We start from the raw sequence: 6,264 nt of genomic DNA, 5'->3' as shown, positions 1-6,264 counted from the left end.
TGCAACTTTAATCCCTAAATTAGTGGCAAAGATTGTAGTTGATCTCAGTATGAGATAATATTTTGCTGGTTGACATTATTGGATTTTATCTGTATAAAGCCTACATGAATCCAGCTGAATTATTGGGGTTTTTTTTATGTTTAAATGATACCGGCTCCCCTGTGACTGCAAATGTTTAATTTAATAGTTTTATTGTTCAGCAGTCAGTATAAAATATTATCCTCTGCCATTTTTTTTAAACATTTCTTTTATTGGGTCATGGAATCGATTATATTATTGAAGGACAGAATTTGTATACAGTGCACATTTTACAATCCTTATGTAACAACTGTTTGTCTTCACTTTGTGATACATTTCTTTAAAGGTATTTTAATCTAGACCAGTAGTTAAATATAATAGAGCTTTTTATCTGAAGTACTTAATGTGACCCTGGTTACTACAACTTAGTGTACAGCTAATCGTCTAATTCTAAGTCTAACTGTAATAGGTTGAAAGTGGCAGTAGTAGTGAGGGTTATGCTTTCCACAATGGAAAACTGTCCTGTAATTACAGACTCTATATCACCAATCAAATGCACGTTGACTTTGACTGAAACAGTGCCCGAATGTTTTCATCTGCAAGAAATTACATTGCAAAAATATCTTGCAAACATTCCCATAAAGTGGGACTTTCTTTTTTCTCTCATAACTTTTTATTAAATAAAACTGCATTTTAAAGACAAAATATTAAAACCATTTAGTTTCTGTTTAAAATAAAAACAAATATTACCTACTGTATTGTTCTACAAACATTTCACTGTCTGCTTTGATAACACCCTCACATTAGATCAAGGGGCAGAATGTGTCTCCTCCCAATAATTGTAAAACGTTGTTTGCTTCATAAAGGCTATTGAACCTACTGTCTATCAATCAATAACACTGTAACCAAATTATAAGGCCATGGGATTAAAATAAAGCATAGAGCTTCAGTTGAAAATCTTAAAAAAACAAACAAAAAAAAACCTTAAAAGAAAACTATAGTTAGAGGTCCAAATAATAATATATTAATTAATAATATTAATATATTTTAATTTTGACACTGTTTCACCTCTTCATCTATAAGGTTTGAATGGATAACTGGTTCCAACAATGGAGTTATTACAGCAATAAGCACAATAACTGATGGATTAAAGAGAGAATTCAGCCTAGATAATTCTGACCATTTCAGATATCTACAAGTATGAAATTACTTAGAGATATAAAAATATAAAACCAGATCTCCTACATGTATGAAGTGTTGGTAGCGTTGAGGAATGCATACATAAACAACACACGAAATGTGATATCTGTGTTTTATAGAGAACTGGAAATCAACAGGGGAAGATCTGTGAGGCTTGGAGGACTGGAGGTAACTGCTCCACCTCATGACCATTTCGATCAACTCATCTGAATTCTTCCTGATAAACAAGAATACAGAGCCTGCATTTAGGAGGCTGCAGCCTACAGCAAACAAAAACTTGCATGACTTAACAAGAAACCATGCAAACATGTGAGTCATCGTGATCACCGCACAGTAGTGGAGAAGTGAGAGATCTGCCCCTTTTGGTGGTTCTGTCATTATTTTAGATCCTACCTTAGCTGGGAGGACAATCTACGTCAAAGCATTTGCTCATTGAGCAACATCAATGCAAGCGTTGGGCAGTGTTGACGGCAAAGCACTGTAAGAAAATGTAGCAAAAATACGGCTGCATTATTATATAAAAGGTATCTGAGAAAGGTTCTGAGAAACCTGCCCTTAATTACCTCATAGTATGTTGCATAGTATTAACATGTATCTCTGTATTTCTTGAAAGATTATATTTTTATTGCATCAGCTCTTTAGGTTTGGTTCAAATCATGACATTTATTTTGAGATTTTAAGATTAGGAATGAGTTATAAATAAATATATATAAATATATATATTCTCTATTGGACAACCAATGGAGTAAACAGTACAAAGCCATACTTAACATTACTGTAGATTTTGAATCAGTGTAACTGAACAAACAAGATTTTTTCTGGAAAAATAGAAATTGTGTGTGCGCGCATATCTTTTTAGGTATGATGAGGTAAGATTTTTACCTCATTTAGTATTAGCAACAGCAAATGATTAAGATCCAAATTTGATAGCTCAAAATACAGTCAAAGTGAAGCAACAGCAGATGTTGCTACAAACACGTACCAAGTAAATTCTTTCGGTGATAACTAAAAGGGCTTCAAACCACTGAGGACTTGAAATGACGTCATCGTCAGGGTCACCATGTGAGGAAACAGAATAAGTCAAAACACAGAGACAAGTTTTACATCTCATGGTAGCTGGTCTGACAGGTTTTAGTACGTGCATAGTTTCCTTTTGAGTAAGGAGGTATTAGAGAAATAATAACATACAGAATTACAGTTAAACGTCAAAAGTTTCTCACGTGTGTGGTCACCATGCAACCTGAAATGTGTCATTGATGTCAGAGGGAAGATATAAACCAGATGTAGTGTCTCTATAGGAGTCAGCCTTAAGATATGGCCAACAGTTCACTTCACAGGTGATTGCATAAGGCTCAATGGCCTTGAAGATTACGTTCAGTGAATTAACGTTTTATTTCACCAGACATATAGGAACAAAACCATTGAGACTGAAACATTTCAGTCACCACAGGTTTGTAACAATGATATTGTTATAACTATGTAATATAACATTAATTAAAGTGTCTATTTTGCATACAGAAATAGAATTTTAATGTAAGTTAGTTTAAGGAAATAGGTCTGAATTTTGTTGTTAGACTTAAGCTTACTGTATTATCAAACAAATTATATGCAAAACTTCCCACGTATCTTAGCCAGTTTGTTTCTGGCAAATCTATCATCCAGATCAAATGGTCCCTAACCATCAGTTAGCTCAGCAACGTTTCTATAATGTCACAAGTCAGGGTTCTGTTTCTGCAGTCAATACTATTCACAATGGCCATTTAGAGGTAGCGCTTCAAAATGTTCAAATACTGCTCTGGAAAAAATGTTATTGTTAATTGTAATAAAATACAAAACAAAACAACAACTTAATCTACTTATTCCAATTTATGATTTTTGGGTAAGTGTAATTTACCAACACAGATTTTTGGCATTTCCGATTTCCTTCAATTGACAGCATCCAAGCAAAGTCAAGTGACTTTCATGCCAAAATTGTATTTTCACAACTAGCAATGATTAAACATTTCCCAAAAGCTGCACTCAGTCACAGGTTCCTCATTTCAACAATTTACAAGATAATTACAAGTGCTTGTTGACTGAAATGAGCTACTAAAAGAAAATAGGTTTCTGTGCACCCAACACTTTGACAAATTACTTTTTCTTTCCTAATAGGTCTACGTAACAGAAAATAACAAAAACATCTGCAGTTTATATTATTTTTTGTAGTGGCAATAATAACTATCCTAAATAATATACTAAACTAAACAAACCTAATGAATAACCTCTCAGTGCTTTTTTTTCCTTCAAATGAAATCAAAATGTGAAATAATTTCAAATAACAAAAAAAACACTCAGATAACTTGAAACAGATTCTCTAACTGAAAAATCTAACATTGCAAATACATACGGTATGTCTGAGAAATAAAAATCATCTTTAACCTTAGCATTAGAAATGAGAGATGCAGCTGTCATCCATCATGACATTAACACCAATCTGTCAGGAAGCAGAAGGCATGGAAAAGCAGAAGGCGGTGAAACGTGGGGGTTGCCAAGTATGTATTGTCACCTGACTCATAGAATAAACCCAATTACGCTGGCGTCACCTAGATGCTGGACATAATGGTTTTAGACATGGAGGGAAAAAAGGACAACGTCCAAAAAGTTCTGCTTTCTTTGCTAATGCCAAACATTGTACACAGATGTAGGTTATGCCGAGGCATTTTTTTCGTTAGACAGAACGGTAGTGAAACCACAAAACCCCTTAGGATGCCTTTAAAGAGTATTACTTTGCCAGGAAGTGGATATGGTACAAATATAACTATAAAACTACTTTAAGTTCTTGTCTCACATGAAACTGAGGCTCACTTCCCAGATGGGCATGTCACTTTCGTTTTTTTTAAATTCCTCAATAGCAGGCTAGACTAATGGCATACCTAGGTTAATTTACCATCTACATTGTTTGATTTTCTTATAACACACAAAAGCCGGATTGCACAAATCAACATCACATCTTTGGTCATATCACTGATTTCGTCAGATGGCAAGGCTTCTCTTAGATGACGTAGTTGTCAAGCATGCGTGGTGTCCAATCAAATTCATCACTCTACTTTTTTCCCCATCATTGGTTTTCTCTATATTCTCAGTCCGTTTGATGCAAATGTAAAAATGGCTGACACCAAAAATATCATATAAGACTATCTAGAGCTTGCAAAGGATAGTTAAGAACTATTTTCTGTACATCAATGTACTTAGGGGGATTCTTCGAAACCAAGCAATGCACTTCAGGTGTTCTTCCAAGGGTCTCACCAACACAGTGAGTGGCTATGAGTGGTTCTTACATATAATCAAAGTTAATTTTGTAGAAATATGTATACTTCTACTACTCATACTAATAATAAGCATAGCAATAACAATAATATTAATGAGAAGAAGATCAAGTCGAACCACAGAAGACTAGAATAACACAGCTGTCACAGATCATGTACTCAGCACTATTAAAGAGGGAGACCTACCCTTAAAAAAAGCAGCAGGCGTGGGAAAAAAAAATCAGGAGCCACAAAAACAGAAGATGACTGAGGTTGTCAAGTCCGTGAAGTCACCTGAACTCCAGTCAGCAGTGCGGTGACAAACGCTTGAATGCCGGCGTCGCTCAGTGATGCCGGCCGGCAAATCGAGCACTGATTGCTACACGGCTAACGCCAGCCTGTGCGCTCACGATAATTCCCAAACAAACAAACAGCAGCTCTTAAAATAAAATGTCACACTTACTGCGACATACAAAAAACAATGTCAACTCTTATTCGTCCATTATAAAGCACGTCGGTGTAATTCCGCGGTTTAAAAAAACGACTTGACAAGATACAGCAGCGAGGGTTGAACTCTGCCGCAACAGTCTTGTGTTCTGAATGTGTGTCAGTCCGCAGCTCCTGAAGCTAAGCTAACACGCAGCATTAGATAAGAATGTGGGTCACTGGGCCTTTGGCCAGTCCGTGACACCAAAACAAGCAGCAGCCAAAGACTACGAACTGTTCCGTCTCAAGCTCGCTGTCTGTCAACAACACACAAACTACGTCGGACAACGAAGAAAAACAAGGAGCGGTGGTCACCGGCTAAAATGTCACACTTACCCCGAACTGTCTCCCCTTTCATCGGGATATCCCTGCAGCCGGTGGCGCTGCTGTTGCTGCTGACGGTGAACTGCGCAGGGCTGAGGCAGTCTGAAGCGCAGACTGGGGCAGGAGCCAAAAGCTCTGAACTCCGGTTACCAGACGCGCGCACACACACACACAGTAAATGCGGGATGATCAACGCCCAAAGTTAAGGAATATATTCGCACTGCAAAGTCACACTTCTTTTTTTAAGCCTTACATGAGAAGATTTTGTATGACAACAGACAATTCATCGCACTCAACACACCTCAAACCTTTGTAACTGCTGTTATCACAGTTTAACTTTTCTTTAAAGGTATAAGATGAAGCAGCATGTGAAGATGGATGCTGTGGTTTTATATACTGTATTACTCTGTACTTCACCTACGCAATTGAACAGGCAATAGAGTACAAAGTAGCGTCCGACCATTATTGGAATATAAAATGTTTAGTTTATCTACCATGGGCTTTTGTAAAGTATCGTAAATTAGTTCATATTATATCTTTAAAAAATAGAATGTAAAACAATTTAACATAATTTCCTGGTTTGTTTTCATGGCGCAGTCTTTTGACAGCCTTTTGTCTTTTTTAGATTTTTGAGGCTTGACAGCTTTTCCAGTTTCTATATTTTCATTAGACTCTGAATGTTTTTAGACCTGGCTTGGTACTTATCACTATGGCAACGTTCAGGTAAGCCATCCTGCAGTACCATTTTTTACCTCTGGGTAAAAGAAATAATTAGGTCAAAACCGATTTACTATAAAGCAAATATACTACTAGTCTTTAATGTGATTTATATTTAATTTCCTAACACAATACAAATGGCATTTTATTGTTTAATTATTTAACAGTAAAGATATTGGTCACTCACTAAATGAAGAGGTTTAGAAACAGTACAAACGTTGTCCATACTTTTGGC

General features: G+C 36.2%; 1 protein-coding gene across 3 annotated transcripts in view; it reads right to left on the bottom strand.

Annotated features, from left to right (window-relative positions):
- Nucleotides 1-5,809, bottom strand: part of clocka (clock circadian regulator a) — an 18,554-nt gene extending 12,745 nt beyond the window's left edge. Inside the window, exon 1 of one of the 3 annotated variants that reach the window (XM_025065512.1) lies at nucleotides 5,325-5,809. The gene's annotated coding sequence lies outside the window, so the exon portion shown is untranslated. Of the gene's footprint in view, nucleotides 1-4,709; nucleotides 5,272-5,324 lie in introns of those variants that run through there. The other 2 variants (XM_025065508.1, XM_025065510.1) reach the window with 2 other exon arrangements.
- Between the last annotated feature and the right edge of the window lie 455 nt (nucleotides 5,810-6,264).

The sequence above is a fragment of the Cynoglossus semilaevis genome, chromosome 2, assembly GCF_000523025.1.
Source record: "Cynoglossus semilaevis isolate Cse_v1.0 chromosome 2, Cse_v1.0, whole genome shotgun sequence".
Classification (NCBI taxonomy): Eukaryota; Metazoa; Chordata; class Actinopteri; order Pleuronectiformes; family Cynoglossidae; genus Cynoglossus; species Cynoglossus semilaevis.
Note: the sequence above shows the minus strand (reverse complement) of the source record. Positions and strands in the feature narration are given on the sequence as shown.